This window comes from Paramisgurnus dabryanus, chromosome 7, assembly GCF_030506205.2.
Source record: "Paramisgurnus dabryanus chromosome 7, PD_genome_1.1, whole genome shotgun sequence".
NCBI classification, from domain to species: Eukaryota; Metazoa; Chordata; class Actinopteri; order Cypriniformes; family Cobitidae; genus Paramisgurnus; species Paramisgurnus dabryanus.
The window spans coordinates 42,410,717-42,418,448 of NC_133343.1; the positions used below are offsets into that span (position 1 = coordinate 42,410,717).

The window sequence follows — 7,732 nt, forward strand, 5'->3', positions numbered from 1 at the left end:
TCTTGCACCTGAAATATTTCATTTTCTAAACTTGTGTATTTTGAGTGCTTGCAAATCAAATGTGTCATTTACTATACTTTTCTATTTGAGTTCTTGCTAAGCAAATTGTTTATTTTCTATATCAAGTTAAATCAACTTCTAAAATTTTTATCAAAATGCTTCAGCAATTTCACAGAAAACACATGACATGTGTAATAAAATTTTGGCAATTTATTTCACAAAAGGATTGCTCCACAGCAAATTTCATACATTTAAACTAGCATGAGACAGTTGCATTAAACATCTCTCTTAAATTTACAAATGTGATACAATCTAAAGTCAAAAATTAAAGTCTGTTTAGCAACCCAAGGGTAAGTAAAGTTACCCTTTTAATGGGTTCAAGGTAACAGGTAACAAAACTGTTTAACAGCATTTCATATTTTCCAGTCAAAAATTACATTCTCTTAGCAACACAACATACCTTTTAACAGGCTCAAACTGTTTAACAGCATTTTATAAAATGAGAAATGAGCAAGGAATGCTTAACAGCCAACTTCATATATTTACACCACACAGTTGCATTAAACATGACAATTTCTTAAACTGAACCGGTTTGTTAATACATTAACTTGTCAATAAGAACTAAGTACTGTAGATACAAGTAAAAAAATCAAAGTAACATCAGTTAGATAACATTTAAGTAACTCTTTTTGTCTTTTTTGTGTGCTGAGGTAGTACAAGTTATGCTTCACATCAACTCGTTCTTTAAGGTTTGCAGGCTAGGAGACAGTTTCCCATCTTCCATGCCAAGCAAAAGTTTTTTGCACAAATACCAATGTTTTTGCAAGTCCTTTAGGAATATGTATGTGAAAAGCATACAGGAATCCAAACAGGACAAGAAACGCCTCTGGAAGTTGGTTGTGGGTGGTGACCAATTCGTCCTCAAGAACAACAGAGACATTCACTGGGTCACTATGCATTTGGCCATTAGAGCTGTAACGCACAACCGTATATTGCTCCAGTGGCTCTTTCTCAATGTGCACTTCAGAATCTTCAAGCTAAAAAATCAGGAACAAAAAAGATTAAGAACATGAAAATGATGCTGCCAGAATTTAGTACATCACTTATTAGGAATTATCTGTTACATGGCTTCTACACAGGTGACTTTTGAGTTCACCGAATGCAATCAGGATACATACATGGAAGTGGACTTATTTTTGAGCAGTGTCTATGTTCTAGTCTGTGGTGTCTGAGGAGGTGGAGTCTTGAACGATGAATCTTTTTACACCCTGCACTCCCAGTCTATCATCTTATTTGAAATCTGAAAAGAAACATTTACATGGTTAAACATTATGATTCAAACAGTAATAGCAAGCAGGATCTAAAAATAAACAGGTAGCAAACGCAACAATTCTCTCTCATTAAAACACATACATTGACAAATGCAATATAATGCATATTAATAGTATACATATGTGTCTCATTATTCAGTTGATCACTTAAACAGCCATGTGCACAACGATTCACATTAACCACTGTTTATTACTTTTAGACCAGTCACTTAACACATCGACTAATAGTATAAACACAAACAAAAAATCCTGATCAATACATATAAAACTTGCATTGCCATAACATTAATATACACATCATTAGAAATAATCATTTAGACCACAACCATTACTCTCAAGTTATCGTCACATTGGGGGGGGGGGTGATTCACGTGCGTGACCTACTTTTCATTAAACACAGTTTAGCTACTTTTTAACTAATAAAGTGCATAAAACAAACTCATAATAATTCCCACAACAGTCACTGAAGCATTAAAGCAATAAATAATAGGTTTTCTAGGGGTTTTACCTGCAATAAGGGAACAGGTATTAGAGCATAGACATCATATAGGTAGACGCCCTATCGACCGCTACTGCCTACTGGCGCGGTGAGATATGGGGCCGCCATCTTAGATCGGTCACCCGCTCCACTCAGTGTAATCTGTATGACTGGTGGATTGAGCTATCAGCGCATTTAATTAATCATATCTCAGTGAATACCGAACAGATTTTCACGCGGGTTTTTTTGCTGCAAAGGTCATTCATGGAGCTATGATATAGGACACATGGTTCGGCGTATTTTAACCCCTTATGTGCCGCAAATCCCGTTTGAGTGGGGGTGACAATGTGATGTACATCTTTAAATTAATATTTCTCTGGGATTATTTGGGCTAGAAACCTAATCTTGGTCTTGTTTTAAAGAAGACAATTTAGGGTTTTTCACAAATGAGTTAGAACGTAAAAATATTAAATATAAATATTTTTATAGCCGTTTACCTTTATTTTAATATATCAAATTATGCAGTAACATATTAATTTATAAATAAAATTGCATAAAAGTTAATGTTTCACACAATAAATAATGTTAACATGAAGCAATATGTCTCAAGTAGTTGTGATCCAAATCACAAAAAAATTATGTTTGGGTCACAATTTTAATGGTTTTACCAACAACTGCCACTAGATTTTGCCACATACTCTTGTACTCTTGTATACTCACAAACTAATAAATTACTGTCACCGCAATATTATTCATGCAAAAAGATTTTGAAATATTAAAACTACATTCTGAGAGCTTTCCGGTGATATATAGCTTGCCATGATTTTTTAGGTTTAGAGTAGGGTTTTAGTGTTATATGCAAAAACAAATTTGGCCTACCTGTGGGCCCGTAACATTTTTAGAAACTGACTCTCACTGTGTCATAATTTTCCCCAAATGGTAATGAAATATGAAAATTATACTATTTGAGCTTTCCAACAATATATAGTTTGTCAATATTTAGGTTTAGAATCTTAGTGTTACCAACACTAATGTGGACAGCGCCACTTAATGTTCATAGTAGGAATGAATGAATATTCACTAAACAGTAATAAAATATTCTGATATAAGATATAAAGTGAGTCCAAAATCAAAATATGTGGTGTAGGACATAAGATATTTTATAATTCACACACTATAAATATGACAAAGATGCAGAAACAGATAGTTGCAATTAAATAAGACTTTTTAATATGGTGAAGAAACAATTTAAAATGATTTGTAAACCCCCCCACACACGCGCGCGCACGCACGCACACATACACACACACACCCCTGAAAGAGGACTGTTTTCCAGAGCTTCTTTCCCGTGCTCCCTTTCTGTAGTTCAAGAGAGGTGAGTTTGGCAACATGGTGGAGCCTTATCTTTAAAAACACAGACACAACCAGTGACAACGAGTCAGACTGATAGTTGTCGATTCCAAACCGAGTCTCCTCAATGTCCTCCCTACGAAGGAAAACATCCTCTGTTCCTGTTGACATCTCAGCTTTTTAAAGCTCGGCGGATCACGCAGCTCACAGCACCTTATAATAATAATAATAATAATAATAATAATACACATTTATATAGCGCTTTACACAATACTCACAACAGAGAAACTCTTGTAATTATTACTTTACTTTACCCCACTCTCCTTGCAGGGTGAACAGCGGCTGGTGCAGTAAACATAGCCTAGCGAACGTTAGCTGGCTACGATTTCAGTACAGTAAAATCAATAAGCTGGCTCTTTCTCAATTTTCTGTTAATATTCTATTCACAAAATACAACCAATAGTACCGCGATGTTAAAAAGTACTTGTGAAAATAATCCTCCGGGCTCTATTTGCGATCGTCCGCCGATTAGAACAGGAAAATGCTCCACAGTGGTCTGACATCTTATCTGCTGCCATGCAACGAAACTAGGAGAACGACCGGTTTAAGATGGCCGCCGTATTTCTCAGTCCCCAGCGGCCAATAGGGCATCTAGTCTTCTATATGATATCTATGTATTAGAGACAAACAAACACGCTGAGTTTCCCTCGATCAGTGTTTTGTTCTATGACACACACTACAGGAACGCGTGCTTGACCCTAGTCACCTGTCCTACTGCCCCCTACTGGAATCTTCCAGTACTGCAGTCACTAAATTCCCTAGACAAATATGGCATTACTCACAAAAGACAGCAACAATGTGACAACGCATCTAAAAATATCATATTTACATCACATCTAACTGTTAAACACAATTACGTACATGAAAAGTAAACATAATGGCCTTTAGAATTGATACATTGAGTTTAAAGGTGAGACTTACAGCACCCCATGAAGCGACCGATCCGTCATCTTGAGGAGAAGAACTCAACGCGAGCAGCGGATGACGTCAGACGTAAAATCTCTAAACTGAGGGATTTTAAGTTGGAGTACATTAAAGAGACAGTTAGTGAAAATTAAAAAACAACATGTATTCATCTAACTTAAAAAGTTTCATTTTTACAAACTCATAAATAACTGAAAGTTCTAAATACTCAACAAGGTTAATTAATTTGAACTAATTGTAATGATTTAAGTTAACAGTACTAAATACCATTAATTACTTGAGCATTCGGGTTTACAGTGTGAAGAAAGAAAGGCATACAAATCTTGGATGACATGGGGGTAAGTACATTATGTGGAAAAATGTTTTATGAAAATGGACTAATCCTTTAAGACTCAAGCTAGCCTAGGGCTAGCGCGAAGTATTGCCAGCAAACCCCTGCATACCGAGCGTTATATCTGAGTGTTATTCTGACTGCCTGTTATTGACCATCTGCCTGTTTATCTGTTTTGCTACCTTTGGATTTCCCCTGTACTTAGTTTGCCTTGATTGGACTGCTTATAGTGTTTGACCTGCCTGCCTGTTTACTCTTCTGCCTAACGTCCCTGCAAGTAAGCTTACGATGGGCCTGTATGGGCATAGTCTAAGGGCCCCGCACAGGTTTGCTCACTGGCAAAACGTTGGCCCCTTAGCGCTGGCCCTGCATGGGCAGCCCTCACTTAGCCCCCAGGAAGCCCTCACATAGAGAAATCCCCAGAGTTTAATGAACACTGCTGGATGTATATATTGTCCCAATCTTACAGAGTGTTAAAAAGTAACAATGAAGCAGAATTAAAAGCGCTGTTATCCTCTCTCTCACCATCTCTGTCTGAAACCTTAAATTGCATTTTTACATCTTATTGGTAGAGGTATTTTCTTACTTTAGGTTGAGATTTTGTTTCATTTAAAGTCACCACTATTGTGATCAGTGTTTGATTTAGTTAAACTTGACTTGTGACTCTTACATTGTTCAATTGTTTGATTGCTATAACTTTGTGTGTTTAAGACATGTTTGTTATAGCAGAGTGCGATACTTTGGTGGTGGTCAGTTCAGTAAATAAAGTCTAAACATCATCATATAAAAACGTATGTATTAATTTATTGTTTGCACACTTATCAGAAGGATCTTTCTCTGACAATGTGATACTACAGTATGAAACCCAGCTCTCTCTTAGCAGTTTGTCTTTCTGAAGAATTTTGAAACACTGACACTCAAAATTATCTGCTCTACAATGTAGACACACAAATATCAAGAATCAGAGTATGAATCACAATGATGGTGACAATAAAATGAAAAGCTTCATGCTGCAATGCATGCTGGGTATCAACAAATTACAAATCTCATCCAGAACTCCCAGAATGCACTGCGGCATGAATAAATAATGACCTTTATTTACCATTTTCTTTGTCACCATTGTTGAGATTCATACTCTGATTCTTGATGTCTGTGCATCTACATCGATCAGTGGTTAATGTTTACGTGCAAACTATCAAAATCCTTCAGAATAATAAACTGCTATGAGAGTTCTGGACCTTACACTGTAGTATTTCATTATTAACAGAAAATGATGCTTCTGATAAGGGGGGAAAACTATACTAATAAATCTGTTTATTAAATGATTATGTTTGATGTTGTTTATGTATCAACCATCAATATTCAATTACTATTGCCTTTTCTTTGCTATAACATGTGTTTTAAACACACTTAGATATAGCAGCCAGAAAACATTATGAAGCCAACGGTCAAGAGTCAAAGTCCAATTAAAACAACCACTGATCACAATAATGGTGACTTTAAATGAAACAGCCAACATCTTAACATAAGTTAAGAAAATGACTCTACAAGTAAGATGTGAAATGCAATTTTAGGTTTCAGACAGATATGTTGAGAAAGAGGATAACAGAGCTTTTAATTCTGCTTCATTGTTACTTTTTAACACTCTGTAAGATGGGACAATATATACATCCAGCAGTGTTCATTTAACTCTGGGGATTTTTCTGTATGAGGGCTTCCTGGGGGCTAAGTGAGGGCTGCCCGCGCAGGGCCAGCGCTAAAGGGCCAACGTTTTGCCAATGAGCAAACCTGTGCGGGGCCCTTAGACTACCCCTAAGTGGGCCCATAAAGGGCCATCGTAGGCTTACTTGCAGGGGTCTTGGATTTGTTTGCCAGATTGGTTTGTTTTAATAAACACCGCAAAATGGATCCCAGTGTTTCTGTGCCATCATTACAAGTAATTAGTCCATTCACAAATATTAATCCATGTTACAGTTTTTTTGAATTGCTAAAACACCAACCCCCAATCTTTGAACCAAATTCATAGTGGCCTAAACACATTTGTCAAATCATGCACTCTTTTTGCAAAATTCTAAACACAAACTTCTCACTAAAACACACATTTCACACTGCAATTGTTGGACGTTAAGGCGTCCATTGCATGTTCATAATTTAGAGGAAAGGCACAAGATACGAATATCTAAGTTCAAATATTTATTGATCAGATATGAAAAAGTTTAACAGCGCGCTGGATCTTCTCATGACCACATCTGGTAAGCGAAGACACCCAGCCTCTTTTTTGACAATTATTTATATATTATGTGACGTCGATCTTTCTTCAGAAAATCTCCACCCACAAAGGCTGCTCTTCCTCGTGAATCTGACTCCCTTACCACACCCAATTTCAGCCTGTAGGCAAAGATGGACACACATAGACAAAGAAAAACAAACTGTTCTCCTCTCATCCCTGGGAGCCCTGCAGTTCCTCTCTAGTACTCCTCCACTCCACATAGCATGTTATAATGCTTTCTTAAAAACAAATCATTAATAAAACATTCATTTATAAAAAACATAAGCTGTAAGATGAAAGTGATTATTATGTAAAACATATTTCAATATCATGACATCATTTCATTACTCGTAAAATTGGTTATATGAATAAGGCACACATTAACTTCTTTAGATAGATAAACACATATTAAATCTTTTACTGCAATACTACTTCTAAGGAAACACTTTAATCATTATTAAAAACCATCTGTTAGGAAAGAAAACACACACACACACACACACACACACACACACACACACACACACACACACACACACACACACACACACACACACAGGAGATTCTGTTCTTCAAGGTTGAGCTGCCCTGCCCCCATTAGGTTATTCTGTATGCAACCTTCATTTCATTGGTTAATACACATTTATCAAAGACAACATCTTATATTTATTACATCAATTATTCAATGATTAATACTGATTAAGTAAGAAATACATTGCATATTTTATCATGTGAATATTAAAGCATTGGTTCATAACATGGTTCCCTGTTTGCTTTTCTCCCTCAGGCCTCTCTCTTATCTTAACAGTTTCCAGACGTAAATTCCTCGCTAATCCTCCTTGCAGCTTCTTACACACACACAAAAGCTGGTAACTTTCCACTCTCAAACATAAACACCTCATTTTTACATAATAGCTCAGTACATATATGAAACACACAATGTTTATAGAATAAAATGATTAATTAAAGAAATATTGGAACAAAATCAA

General features: G+C 36.2%; 1 long non-coding RNA gene across 2 annotated transcripts; it reads right to left on the reverse strand.

Annotated features, from left to right (window-relative positions):
* Positions 1 to 205: 205 nt before the first annotated feature.
* Positions 206 to 4,196, reverse strand: LOC135760323 (uncharacterized). 2 transcript variants are annotated; one of them, XR_012337074.1, is made up of 3 exons: positions 4,141 to 4,196; positions 1,179 to 1,300; positions 206 to 1,037 (listed from the first exon to the last, which is right to left on the reverse strand). It is a non-coding gene; the product is annotated as an uncharacterized lncRNA (long non-coding RNA). The 2 variants fall into 2 exon arrangements; XR_010537389.2 differs by lacking the exon at positions 4,141 to 4,196 and adding an exon at positions 1,840 to 1,865.
* Positions 4,197 to 7,732: the final 3,536 nt, after the last annotated feature.